This window comes from Benincasa hispida, chromosome 7 (assembly GCF_027475165.1).
Source record: "Benincasa hispida cultivar pf3 chromosome 7, pf3_genome.v1.1, whole genome shotgun sequence".
NCBI lineage: Eukaryota > Viridiplantae > Streptophyta > Magnoliopsida > Cucurbitales > Cucurbitaceae > Benincasa > Benincasa hispida.
In genome coordinates this window covers 29,188,969-29,204,129 of record NC_143484.1, presented here as the reverse complement: position 1 = coordinate 29,204,129, position 15,161 = coordinate 29,188,969, and positions in this window count along the sequence as shown.

Here is a 15,161-nt window from a genome sequence, read left to right as displayed (position 1 = left end):
GATCAAATATTCGCTCACTGATTGAGTACACTGCCCATCGCCTAACAAACCGAGAGCAAACACAATAGCTCAAAGTTTACTAAACGATCGTGTACACGCGCACATTTCCTAAACGATCGTATAGAATTACCTAAACGGTCGTCTAGCTTTTTCTAAGCGATTGCGCGTTCGAGCGTTTTACTAAACAATCATCTATACGATCAGCCCTGTTTACTGTACGATCGTGTACCTTTAACTAAATGATCAAGCATCGGTCTATACGATAAACTTCCGATATCTCCCACTTACTTGGCCGTGGTAAACGATTGTTCCTTCCTTCTTTCCTCTACTAAAGCTAACAGAGTTCACACCTCCTAGATTCTCACTCAGGGAATATCGAGGGTTCCGAGTGGTGGTGTCTTCCCTACTGCCTTTTTCGTGAAGAGTCTGTTCGTGGGTAGACGACAGCGAGTTTTGGTGGACGATTGGTTTGGCTTGCATAGCGACAGCGAGAGGTGCAGTCCTTTGACGAGAGCGAGATTTAAAGGCGAAGAAGAGTTCTTCAACTAGTATGTATCTCATTCCTTTGTTGTTTAAAGTTCAAAACATGTTGTAATTTGTTGTTAAATGCATAACTAGTATGTTTGATTGTGAATGCGGTATTTCTGTCACAATGAGTTTGGAACGATCTTACTTCCGCTCAGCAGGTACTCTTTGATAAGAGCTCCTTTAATTGGTAAGAAGTCCAACCCATATATAAAAGATGTAGAATGTTGCAAATACCCTCAATATTGATATACACATAATACACTGATACATTTGATACATTTCTAATATACACACTTGATACTTGACTGATATACTTGATATTTTTGTCAATCATGCACTCGTATATATTGTTAATAAACCTAATACACTTGAATGTTATACTTAATAACGATGCACTTTATTGATAAACTACTGATAAATTAGTCAACCATTCATTCGTTTATACTGTTGATAAACTTGATATACTTGAATGATATACTGCTGATAAACTTGATAATTATCCACTCTTTCGTAATTATAATATCTTGATTGATATATTGTTGATACATTTGATTGATATATTATTGATAAACTTGATAATGATACACTTGACTGAGTTTATATACTTTATAATGATACACTTAGATTTTATTTTAAAAAAAAAAAATTGCACTTGCATGCAACAAACCCCTCCTCCCAACCTCTTTTTCACCGACCAGCACTGCTCTACACTATTTTCTGCCACCCACCATTTTCCATTGCTTACCTTCATCGACATTTGTATGTCCGATGCCGGTCGCTAGTTATCGCTTCTCTCTCTCTATCTTTCTTCCTCTAACATCTCTCTTTCACCAACTCCGCACCATTTATTATCAACCACTGTTCCACCTCTTCGTCGTTTACCTCTGTCGACCTTTGCACGTCCGGTCACCGATTGTTGTTTTTCTCCCTCTATCAATTGGTTGCTTAGGGTAGGGCAAATATGGAATAGAAAATAATTAGAAATCTATATTAGAATTTTTTTTGTCGTATTTGAAAAATATCAAATATGACTGACACCTATAAAATAGCATATTTAAATTTCTATCCATTGTAATTTTCCATGTTCAATCATTTAACTATATATATTTTTTTTTATAAAAGGTGAGATAGAATAAATTGAGACTCTAACTTCGAAGTCGTTGGTACAAATGTTATGTTCGTGGAACTATTTGCTTTTGTTGGCATCACTTAACCATACTTAAGTAAGCTCGTGACTCGTGGATACATAACTTTTTAAAGCGTTTGGAATATCTTTGAAAAGAGAGGGTTTCCAACAAAAATCGATTTTTGTATAGGCTTATTTTAACCAATAAATAAAAATGTCACCAGTCTCGAATGATTTTGCATAGTCAAAAGTTTTATTATTTTTTAAAATAAAGTGATCTAAAAATAATACAAATGTCAAGTACAATGTTTGTAATAACCATAGTATTAAATTTTCATTGACATGCTGATATTTTCATCGATATTTCCACCATTCCATGTGTTCAATATCGACATGAGGTGTGAATCAACATTTCCATAATATCGTAGAAAAATCCACTAAACTTTAAAAAAATATCGGTGATATAATTATAACATAATCAATAGGCATATTAACTTATTAAAAAATCAGAACATGTTTATTAACAATTTTAAATTTATGTTTTGAATTTTTATTGTTATAATTTTTTCATAAATATCCATCGAAATCGACATTTTATCGATTCATCAAAATTTCTGAAAAATCAAAACATATTTCCATCGACGTCAAAATTTTAAACCTTGGTAATAAGATAACAGACAAATAGAATAACGTAATATCAAAGAATAATAACAGAGATTAGTAACCTAGTTTGGTACAATATCACCTACGTCTACAAGTGTATGTGCCCGTGGAAAAAAATCACTATATAAGGAGTTTACCAATTACAGCGAAGTACTTATCTAGTAGACTCCATCTTCAGTTTCAAATTAGGTTCCCCTAAGTTTGAGATCCACTCACTTCCATAATAAAACTTATCCAAACTTTGTATGAGATCCTCTTAATAAAACGTACTTAAGATCCCTCTAAATGCGATGTCCTCTCACCTCCATAAGTAAGCTTTTCATAAGCTTTGATTGAGCTCCCCTCAATACCACATCAAAAACTCATCACGAGTTCTTATTTACTCTCGAAGTGATTTGATACACAATTCATCCAAGCTTCATTGAACGTTGGAATGCAGCCCCACAAGGCCTTTTCTTTTGCAATACTTAAAAAGGTCTCTCATGGCCAATTTCTTATTATTGTTTCGATAGATAACTCTATAATAGAGTTCATTAATATCCGAGCTCATTAGTTTACCCCATCTATCCATGAAAGATAAAACTTTTTAATCACAATACATGAAAGATTGAGACTTAGACAATCCCTAAGCTCAAAACTCCAATACTGATAAAGAGGCTAACACAAACAAGACCACAATATAGATATGGCTAGTTTTGAAGAGATCTTCAAGGAATGAATAAATCCTTTATTCAAGAAAAAAGAAACCAAACCACGAAATCTACAAAATCACGTTGATAGAAAAGGAAAAAATATTTGTAGAATCTATTGCCTATCACGAACAATATATTGACATCTTACGTGACATGTTACAAAACAAGTTTCTTAGGATAGGAAAGCAACCGGGCAAATATTCACTACGCACATCAACATTATGAGGAAAAATCTCCAATTAGAATCTGCATATAACAAAACATGTTATAGAGACATGTTGCTGACATAATACAAGATATGCTATGAATTATGTTACTCAAGTTTTGCATGTAATAAAATAAACCAATCATACTACAATAACAAACTCCCATCTTTTGCTATTTTTTAAGGAAAAATAAACCACATTGCAAAACATAGTAACGAAAGATCAACAAAGCAGACTAGCAGAACTATCACAACTATAGAACAACCACACTAGTGCATTGAAGCAAACTCATTCTCCCACTTTTGTTTGACTTATAAAACAACCATAGTCAATGTAAGTAGAGATACTAAGAAAAAGGGAAACAACAAAACTAGGTTGTTAGAAACAAGCAACCAACCAACAACAAATACAAACAATCAGAATGTCTGGAATCCTCCGACCTATCAACAGAAATATCAATATAGCCATCATAGTACGAATCATCTGACACATGCTCAAGACATTCAACATTTGACCCTAACATAAAGACCCCATCTACACAATTAACAGATAATCTCAATAATTTTTAACAAAACGTTCAATTCAACTGTGTGATCAGTAGTTGAGACATCAATATAATTAGTAGGCAAAGTATCCAACATGAGGAAAAATATGGGAATGAGAACACTCAAAAGCTCGTGATTTAGAGGTAAGGATCTATATGATGCATTTTCCAACATAAGAAGAAATATGAGGAGCTCCACTTACGACATCAATATCATTAATAGGCAAAATATCCCCATCCATGACAAGTGGAATGTCGTGGATGATGTCAGACACATGATGTCACTAAAATAAATTAACATTGATATATTTTACACTAAGATTGGCTGCGATTAGATATCCACAAATCCCTTCGGTGACTAAAATAACAAGCTCTCTTGTAGCAGAACGATGTTCCAACACATATATTGAATCTTTCCTGCCCAATAACTAATTTGTAACAAATGCAAAAATGACAAATCAATGACCTCCTAAATTATTAACTTTAGACTATTTGGTTTATCCAAATTATTGGGTAGATTTACAAGAAACTCATAGATCAAGTCATAATAGAATAAATTCACATTTGAAAAAACGTTTAAAAGATCATTTTTCTTATTTAGATATATATATATATATATATATAACCTCTTTCTCAGCAGCAATTCTTTTTCTCTAAAAATTTCCATTTTACATCACTTTCCTCAGTTAAAAGGAGATGCCATCAAGATGGATAACAACATTGTGGGTGGGCGCTTATTCCCATCAATACGTGTAGGATCACCTTTTATTTGGATTGGTTCTATCATTAGATAAAGAAATAGAATCATTATCTTTATCAATACAAGAGACATCTTCAGAGATATATCACTTCCCTTTTTAACTAGGATCATCTTTCCTTGGGACAGGCTTAGCAGAACGTTCTGACTTAAAAACTCTCTTTCTCTTCCTTGAGTTCTTTATCTTAGTAAAATTTTTCTTGACAGCAATTAGAGAAGCAATAGAAATATTATCACTAGAGGATATATTATTAGCCTCATCTTTTTTGGATGGTACCAGCACACAACGAAAGCGACGAGGATCGATAAGCACTCTAATTGATTGATTTTGGCAGAAACGAAAGCATGCTCAAGCAGAATTTAATGGGTTTCAAGACATACCTTTGTAGAACCTTAGAAATCTCGATTTTCAATTGGTAATTCCTTCAAATCTTTGTGCAGACCACCACAAGATCTTCCCTATTTTCTCTTGGTGCTCTAGATTGAGTTGTGGGACTCAAAATAAGCTGGAATCAAAGAGAACTTGGAGAATGCTCACAGTTGCAACCCAAAGAAAGAACACCTTCTTCACACGAACATTCAGCTAAAATTCTATTGGTTGCAGTGCCTCAAAATCACTTCAATCTCTTCAATATATTGAAGACTATCATGAAATGAAGATAGCTGCATGAGATGCAGCTCATGTTTGAAGTAAATGAAGCTTGAAGATGGTGGGTTGGTTGTGAGCTACTTGAAGATGGAGTTGGAAAATCCCAATTTTCCATTTGTGTAATTTTTCTATTTCCAAAATCCATATTTTGATTTTAAAATCACATTTGATTTAAAAATCAAAATTTATTAATTTTACAAATTAATTTTCTAATAAAATTAATAAATAATTATTTTTAAAAAATTAAATAATTCTAATTAATTTAATATTCAATATTAAATTAATTTTACACAAATCCATCTTCATATATTTAAATCATATTTAAATATAAATTCTCTAATTCTGTTTAATTCTACTTTGAACATTTCAAATTAAATTATCACGCTGCTCTAGAGTTGATTCATTTTCGAGATAGTAGAGGAACCTCGTGGGCCTACAGATCATGGGCTCCAATGATCCAAGATTAAATGGCTAAACTCATTAGACCGAACTAACCCCCATTCGTTAACTAATGGTCACTTCACTAAAGCCCATAGTTGAACTCCCCTAGATATATTATGTCCACTCGATATAACCATGATCAGTAACTTAACTCTTCACAGATTGTTCATAATAACGGCTGAGTCGAATCTTTGTTTTACCCCCGAAATTACCTCTTATTTCTTAAGTCTCACTGATCCCCTAATGAACAATTTTTTTTGTGATCCAATCAACAAAACCGAGTCTCTCTCGGTCCAATGAGAGGGCGGGGCTTCTTGTTCAAGACCCAGAATCAGCACTTAAGGGAACAACCTCTCTATTATCCCTAAAAGCGGGTATGAGTGAATTCCATCTTGCACCCTATGTCCCCAGCTATCTATCTGGTCTTACCTCTAAAATGGGAGGTTATTGAATCGGCACTGTTGAGCTAACCCTCACCTATGAAAATCTAAGGATAATCCCAAATAAACAGGAGTTCATAGTTAACTCAGGATTAAGGTCAAGTTACCTAGGTCATCGCTTTGAAATAGTCAGTCTTAAACAGTAAACATCGTTATAAAGTAAGAGTGACTGATTTCGTGGTCCAATCTTGTACAAACCCTTTTGCACAATGACACCCCCACTTCTTATGTTCCAACATGAACGAATTAGGATTACTTCGTTTGTAGCACTTTACAACTCTTTGTAACAGCTACAGAGCAGGCCGCATCCAATAGTGTTACCAGAATAAGGTACTCCACCTTATTAATATACTATAGATCATTTGACTATTTACTCGAACCTGATCCACTTTTATGTCTCCACATAAAGTTCAAGTACTCATCTAATAGTCAAGGGACTTTTAGGTTTATTGGATTTCTAATAAGCAAAACAGATATTCAATAACACCTTATTGAACTTTCAGAATAAGTTCTTTTGTTTATAAACCACGAGTTTTAGGATATAAAACCCAACAAACTCCCATTTGGACTAAAACTCTAGTGGTAACTTATATATCCAATATATAAGACTGAGTTTTTGAGTTTTATCGAGAAATACAATAAACTAGGGCATCTCATACCCGATATTTCTCCCACTTGTCCCAGGTTATTAATCTGGTATTCCTAGTCTTACTAGGTGATTCTCAAACACTTTAGCCGAGAGAATCATTATAAACATGTCAGTATACAATAGGCTTTTAATTAAACTATATGGGGATACATTGTATTCTCAATAACGGCTAGTAAGCACACTTTCCTCCCAATACATTGAGGTACTCTCAACTTTTTGAGTAAGACGCGTCTGACCTGTCTTAACAATTGTTGTTAACAGTCAGATCTAGAAATATTTTAAACTTTCTATACTTTGATCTAGACGTTTTAAATATCTGAATATTTACAAATGACATCACATGACACATAAGGCTCAACAATTATCTCTAGCAGCCACAATGTGTTTAATCAAAGTTTCAATAAAAGTAACAACAAACTTAATGGGCACAACAGGATCAATATAATTCATATAATTAATCTCAATACTACTAATAACAGGCTATGTGGGGACATAAATATGAAAAGCATCAACTGACGCAATAATTTTGACGGGGGTAGTATTTCCAATAACGGAGGAGACAATCGGTTCAACATTATCAACAATGGTTTTAGTATAGGCAGTAATCAAAATATCAGACAACTCAACATGATCAACATCATGGGCAATAAGGTCAAAAACCTTAATAGGTACAACATATCAATAGGATGCACAAACTTCATCACAATACTATCAACATTGTGAGTAATTTAGTCAGCAATTGCAACTCTAGTTTCTTTAGTAATTGCATGCAAGTCAAGTGGAGTCCAATTCTAGATTTCTCTACAGGAAGATTAGATATAGTAGTAGATGTATTGCCTTTAAGTTCTTTAGAAAAGGTAGAAGACTTGTTGAAAGTATCCATAGAAACATACCTTATGAACTTAGTCCTATGGCCTACGAGTTCTTCCATTGTTAGGATAATCCGCCTTACATCACGCATTTCCTTCTCATTTTTCTTATTTGTTGTAGGGTCAATTCTTTTCTTTTTGATGAAAGGATTTACAACGAAGGCACCACCAAATGAGAATGAAAGCCAATATATTCAAACACCATAGGCATTGACACTCGTAGAAGGAACATTCTTCATGAAAAGCCTTCTTCTTCTTTATAATTTTCCTCATATTAAACATTTTACTTCTAGAAGTGTGAGTACCTTGACAAGTATTCACTGTGGGAATAAAAGGTTGAATACGCAACAAAATTGAAAACATTAGCACTTTTCGGAACCACAATCAAAATTTGTCTGATGATAAAAGCGAACTTAGCCCATTTTGACTTTCCTTGATAATAGAATTCTCTAAGATGTTGATTGTGCTCATATTGTCACAGTACAATGTTATAACATCTTATGGAACATCATGCCTCTTTAGCATTTGATTCATCCATAAGGGTTGAGTGTAACCACTTTTAACTTTCATCTATTTACAGTTTTTTTACCATACTCATTTCAAATATAGTTTACATGTGTCTGAAAAGATGTTCCACCATCTTCTGAGACACCTGTCGAAAAACTATGTCATCTATATAAATTTAAGCAGTAACTAACTTTCCTTCTAAATTTTTTATAAACAGTGCAAGCTTAACTTTAAATAGATGATGTGTGCGATTGTTGACAAAATATCTTAGAAAGATACTATAATCACTTCTTTGAGCCCATTTTTCTTCTTGAAGACAACCAATAAAAAATATAATGTATGCTACCAAATACTTGGAAATAGTTGACATTGTTAGTTTTCATCCTCCTCCATATTTCATAATTTGGGCACACATACCAGGGTCCAAGAGCAAGGCAATTGGAAATATGACAATCATTATTGATTGCTTCAACCCAAAAGTGATATGGTAAAATTTTAGTACATTGCATCATATAAAGAGCCATCTCCTGAAGAGTACTATTCTTGTACTCGACTATTCCACTTTGTTGGAAAGACAATTCATGTTGGATTCCTTCAAATGCACAGAATTTTGAAATTAAGGAGTTTTCAAACTCCTCCATGATCACTCCTTATTCGAAAATTTATTTGTCTTTGCTCTTTTGGAAGTTTCAAACATAATGTTTGACAGACCATAATAGCTTTTGACTTGTCCCTAACAGAGCAATCCCAAGTATATCGAGAGAAATCCTCAACACACACAAAAAGTATACTTTTTACCTCCAAAAATTTCAAACAGAGTAGGACCCATTAAGTCCATATGAAGAAGTTCGAGAACACAATCAATGGTAATTTAGAAAGTTTCTTGTGAGAAATTCGATTTGTTTTCCAGCCTAACAATCACCATACATGTCTCCATCTTCAGAATGAAGATGAGGTATCCCTAATATAGCTTCTTCTAAAACAATTTTCTTGACTGAACAGATACTAACTTGATCAAGACTCTTGTGTAAGAACACAATTTCATTATGTTTAGAGATGTTATATACATGATTAACAACATTAGGAATTCACAAATAGTTATTATTAAAAGAACGCATACCTAACATGATGAAATATTTCTCACTGTTCATCATTGGACATTTATCTTTCAAGAAATTAACATTTAAGACCTTAATCACTTAACTGATTGTTACTGATAAGATTTGTGGTAAGGCCTTCTATAAGCATGACATCTTGGAGAGAGGGATGTCCAGCGTATTAAAGTTGCCCTCTACCAAGAATCTTTCTTTTTTTTTTTTCCCATCACCAAACATACCATGACCAGATCCATGAGATTAAAGATTTATTACAAAAGACTTCTCACATGTTACATGTGAAGGAATCAAGTTCCTCGCGGGAGCGCATAAATACTGTGCAATTGGAATTCAATTTGGAAAACACTAAAATACAGAGAAAAAATAACAAAACATAGGATAAAGGTTTAGTCAATAAGCATGCTTCTACAAAGTGTAAGAGGAAAAGGGAAAAATTACTTACCTTTGTAGAAAGCTATCTTCGTATTAATCCTCTCCACAGATCACGAAATATTGTTTGATCGAACACAACAACCAAAAACTCCTAGACACTACCATGCGGACACCTTGTTATTCTCTGGAATAAGAAATTGAGGATATACAGCCTCCTTCTTGGTTTTTGGGAGAGTGGATGAGAATATTGAGAACATGTGAGTAAATTTTCTTTTGAGAGAGTTTTTCATGGAGAAAAAAAATCTATGTATTCTTCACCCTATGTTTTCAAAAAACACAGATAAGAAAAAGAGAGGGGAGAGAGGATTACAATAACTCCCTCACACATATACTAAATAACTCCGTTATAATGGGGAGCTATAATATTATATTAATTAATATATTAGTAATATATTATTTATAACATGGTTAATTAACTAGTTAATAAACCATATAATATACGTCCTAATCATATTAAAATGAAACTCTCTCTTATAACCTATAGTTTTGATATGAATCGTATTCACATTGAATTTTAACCTATAGTATTTATATGGATCTTATTCATATAAATAATATTTGAATCTCATTCAAATATTTATCTCTAACATATTATATAGTTTAATTATGTTAAAAATAAAGAATAGGGAAAAGAGGAACAACAAGGTTACGTGGAAACCCTAGTACAGGGAGAAAAACCACGATATAAAGACTTTTCTTATTTTTTTTTTAAATTTGATACACTGAATACACAATGACACAATGTATAAATAGACAGTAGAAAATGCTATGGGTCTACACAATTACATAAATGCCCCTAAGTTAATAACCCTATTTTCAACACTCTTCCTCAAGTTGGAGCATAGATATCGACAAGGCTCAACTTGCTTACACAATAATTAAAATTTTGTCTTAGTAACCCTTTTGTAAGTACATCAGCAACTTGTTGGTTTGAAGGAATATAAGGGATGCATATGTTTCCACTATCCAACCTCTCCTTAATGTAGTGTCTGTCTATCTCTACATATTTAGTTCTGTCATGTTGAACTGGGTTGTTTGCAATACTGATAGCAGCTTTATTATCAAAAAACAATTTAATTGGAAGCTCATTATCTTGCTGGAGATCTGATAATACTTTCTTCAACCAGATTTCTTCACAAATCCCTAGACTCATGGCCCGATACTCAGCCTCAGCACTACTTCTAGCAACAACTCCTTGTTTCTTACTTCTCCAAGTGACTAGATTTCCCCAGATAAACGTACAAGACCCAGATATCGATTTTCTATCAACAACAGACCCTGCCCAGTCAGAATTAGTGTAGCCTTCAACAGATCGTTTATCAGTTTTCCTGAACATTAGGCCTTTACCAGAAGTTCCTTTTAGATACCAAAGAATATGTTTAACTGTTGTCATATGATCCTCACAAAGAGCTTGCATAAACTGACTCACAGCACTTACTGCATAAGAAATATCTGGTCTTGTGTGAGATAAGTATATTAACTTCCCAACTAACCGCTGATACCTTTCTTTATTAACAGGAATTCTATCATTCTTATTACCGAGTTTCGCATTGTATTCTACTGGTGTATCAACAGGTTTACACTCAGTCATACCTATTTCTTTTAGCAAGTCCAGAGTATATTATCGTTGAGAAACTGATATACCCTCTTTTGAGCGAGCCACTTCCATTCCCAAAAAGTATCTTACCTTCCCGAGGTCTTTAATTTCAACCTCTCTGGCCATCTCTGTTTTTAGCCTCGTGACCTCTACATCATCATCCTCAGATAAAACAATGTCATCAACGTAGACAATAAGAACAGCTATCTTTCCGAATGTTGATATTTTTATAAAAAGAGTGTGATCGGAATGCCCTTGAACATACCCCTGTGCTTTCACAAACGTTGTGAACCTGTCAAACCAGGCCCTTAGAGACTGTTTCAATTCGTATAGTGACTTCCTCAATCTACATACCTTATTTTTTTAATTGACTCTCGAACCAGGAAGGGGACTCATATAGACTTCCTCCTCAAGTTCCCTATTCAAAAATGCATTTTTAACATCAAGTTGGTGTAGAGGTCAATCTTTATTCACAGCAACTGACAAAAGCACTCAGATCGTGTTAAGTTTAGCCACAGGTGAAAAAGTTTCAGAATAATCTACTCCATAGGTTTGAGTAAAGCCTCTTGCAATGAGTCTAGCCTTTTACCAGTCAATTGTCCCACCTGACTTGTACTTTATAGTAAACACCCATTTACATCCAACTGTCTTATGCCCTTCAGGCAAAGTCACCAGTTCCCAGGTTCTATTCTTTTCCAGAGCTCTTATTTCTTCCATAACAGGAGACTGCCATTCTAGTTTTTTCATTGCAACACTTATGTTATCTGGAACCACCTCAGTGTCCAAGCTAGTAGTAAATGCCTTGAATTCGGATGTCAGATTACTATACGTCATATAACTATGCATAGGGTATTTAGTACATGAACGAGTACCTTTCCTCAAGGCTATAGGAAGATCAAGTGATGCATCACGTTCTTTCACCTCTCCAGGCTCTTCACCATGATTGACTATCTATGTATCAGCAACTTCAATAATTCCACATCATCATTAGCAAGGATCATTTCATTCTCTGCAGCTTCAATCATTTCATCCTCTACAGTTTTCCCTTCTATCACTCTTTTAGTATTACTGCTACCTTCCCCTTGTCTTGCCTGCCTTCATCAGTCTCCATACATATATCAATATCATTAGGAATATACGTACCTGGACCTAATGGTGGGTCTAACTCCTGTACTGGAGCCAACAGTTCTAGTTCAACAGGTGACACTGCTTCCTTTCTGAGATTCTTCCTGTAGTAAGTTTTCCAAGGAACTTGATTGGTAGGAAAGACCAGACTATCATGCTCAGGACTAGGGTTAGACAAGGTTTGAATGGACGCAGACTCTAAAGGAATAGCATAAGATGACCAGCTAGTCTCTTTATTTATGTTATCCCCCTGAAGATGACTAACAGGGAAGAACGACTGATCCTCGAGAAAGGTGACATCCATGGAAATATAGTATTTTCGAGACAACGGATGATAGCATTTATATCCACGTTGATGGAGTGGATATCCAAAAAAGACACACTTCTGAGCACGAGGAGTAAATTTCGTGCAGTTTGGACCATGGGAGTGAACAAAAGCAACACAACTAAAAACCCGAAGAGAAACATCAGAAATCAATCGAGTAGTTGGAAAGGACTCTTTAAACAATTCTAAAGGAGTATGAAGATTAAGGATACAAGAGGACATCCGATTAATGAGGTGAGTAGTAGTGAGAACTGCATCTACTCCATTTTGTTGCGGAGTGTAAGCACATGAGCTCTGGTGGACAATACCTTTAGAAACAAGAAAAATCCCTGAATGAGGCATTAAAAAATTCTCACCCATTATCACTTCTTAAGATCTCAATCTTTGTTTTAAATTGAGTTTCGAAAGTAGTGTAAAACTGTTGGAAAACAGAGGACACTTCATATTTATCAATAAGAAGAAAAATCTAGGTGAGATGGGTGTGATCATCTATAAATGTGACAAACCACCATTTTTCAGTGGAAGTAGTAACCGATGAGGGACCCTATACATCACTATGAACAAGAGAAAATGGACTCGAGGGTTTGTAAGGTTGAGAACGGAAAGAAACACGATGTTGCTTGGCACGAATACACACATCACAATTAAAAGAAGAAGTACTAGCATTACAAAATAAATGAGGAAATAAATACATCATATATTGAAAATTCGGATGTCCTAAGCGAAAATGCCATAACATAACATCATGTTCAGAAACAGAGAAATTTAAAGATATAAACCCAGTTTAGTGATCATTCCTAGAGGTAGCTTCGTCAGAAAGGAAGTATAGTCCCCTATCGTGCCGGGCAGTGCCAATCATCATCCCCGATTTTAGATCTTGAAACAAAACGGAATCTGGTGAGAAAATCGCCTTACACTTCAAATCTCTTGTTATTTTACTGACAGATAACAAATTATACGATATTTTAGGTACATGTAAGGTATCACGTAGGATTAAACCATTAAACGGAGAGATATTGCCCTTTCTCGCAACAGGGGCAAAAGACTCGTCTGCAATTCGAATATGCTCATTACCAGCACTTGGATTATATGATATAAATAACTCTGAGGAACTCGTAAGATGATCAGTGGCTCCTGAATCCACAATCCATGGTTTTTTTTACCATTTATACTAATCAGGCCAAAAGAAGGGAAATTACCTGACTATGCAATTGCACTCACTCCAACCGTACTCAAGCTGTGTTTATTGTCACTAGAAGATTGCTTCGGAGTTTGTTCATCTACTGAGTCACTTACCAGGGCACGACTAGTATTAGATTTTTCATGAGACTGTCGTCGTCTGCTGTTTGGGAGCTTCCCGTGTAATTTCCAACATTGGTCCTTTGTATGCCAAAGCTTATTACAATGTTCACAAACAAGTGGAGGTTTTTTATCACCATAAATACCGGACGACTTGGCGACGAAGGCGGCTACATCAGTAGTAGGAATGGTATTATTCATGGCACATGACTGATCCTCTTCCAGCCATATTTCAGAACAAACTTCTCTAAGTGAAGGAGTCGGGCGCTGGCCCAATATTCGACTACGAACACCATCAAATTTTGGGTTTAATCCAGCTAAAAACACATAAACACGATCAGCTTCCTCAATCTTCAAATATTGGGCCCCATCCTGTGGACAATTCCAGACAATCTCTCTACACAAGTCCATCTCCTGCCACAGCATTCACAGTTTGTTAAAATAAGAAGTAACATCCATGGACCTTTGTTTGCATTCATGGACCTGTTTGTGGAGTGTATATAGCCGAGAGGTATTCGATCTTGCGCTGCCTTCCAGATATCCTTGGCTGTTGCAACATATAGTAGTGGTCTTTCTATCTGGGGTTCCATACTATTCACTAAAACAGACTATAACAACGAATCTTCTCCTTTCCAAATTCATTCTTGTGGATCACCTAGGGCCGACTTTGGAATTTCCCCTGTCAAATATCCAAACTTGTGATGCCCTTCCAAGGCCATTCGGATTGATTTGGATCAGGAGAAATAGTTCTGGCCATTTAATTTTTCCCCTACGATAAATCCTGCAGAATTATCCATCGAACCAGATAAGTAGGAAACATTAGGCACAATGAGTTTATCGAATTTTCTGAATAAACCGATTGGAGATTTGCACCGAACATTGTATCCAAATCAGAAATCTGCTGTTGTAGGTAAGCCAACCGTTGTCTCACATTGTCTGGGTAACGGGTTGAACTACAAGTGGTTGGAACAGGTGTTGGTCGGCCAGACTGTTCAAGACTTCGAGCATTGAACGTGGAAGGACCATCGGGTCGGGCTGTGAAGGAAGAACGATTGGCTAGTGCAAAACCTCGACCTGTGAATGTAGAAGAACCATCGGGTCGGGCTGTGAAGGAGGAAAGATCGGCTGGCACAAATACCATCAGGTCGGAGCGAAAATAAAAAAATTGGGTCTGCCCATCACCGGTCAACCCTGGTT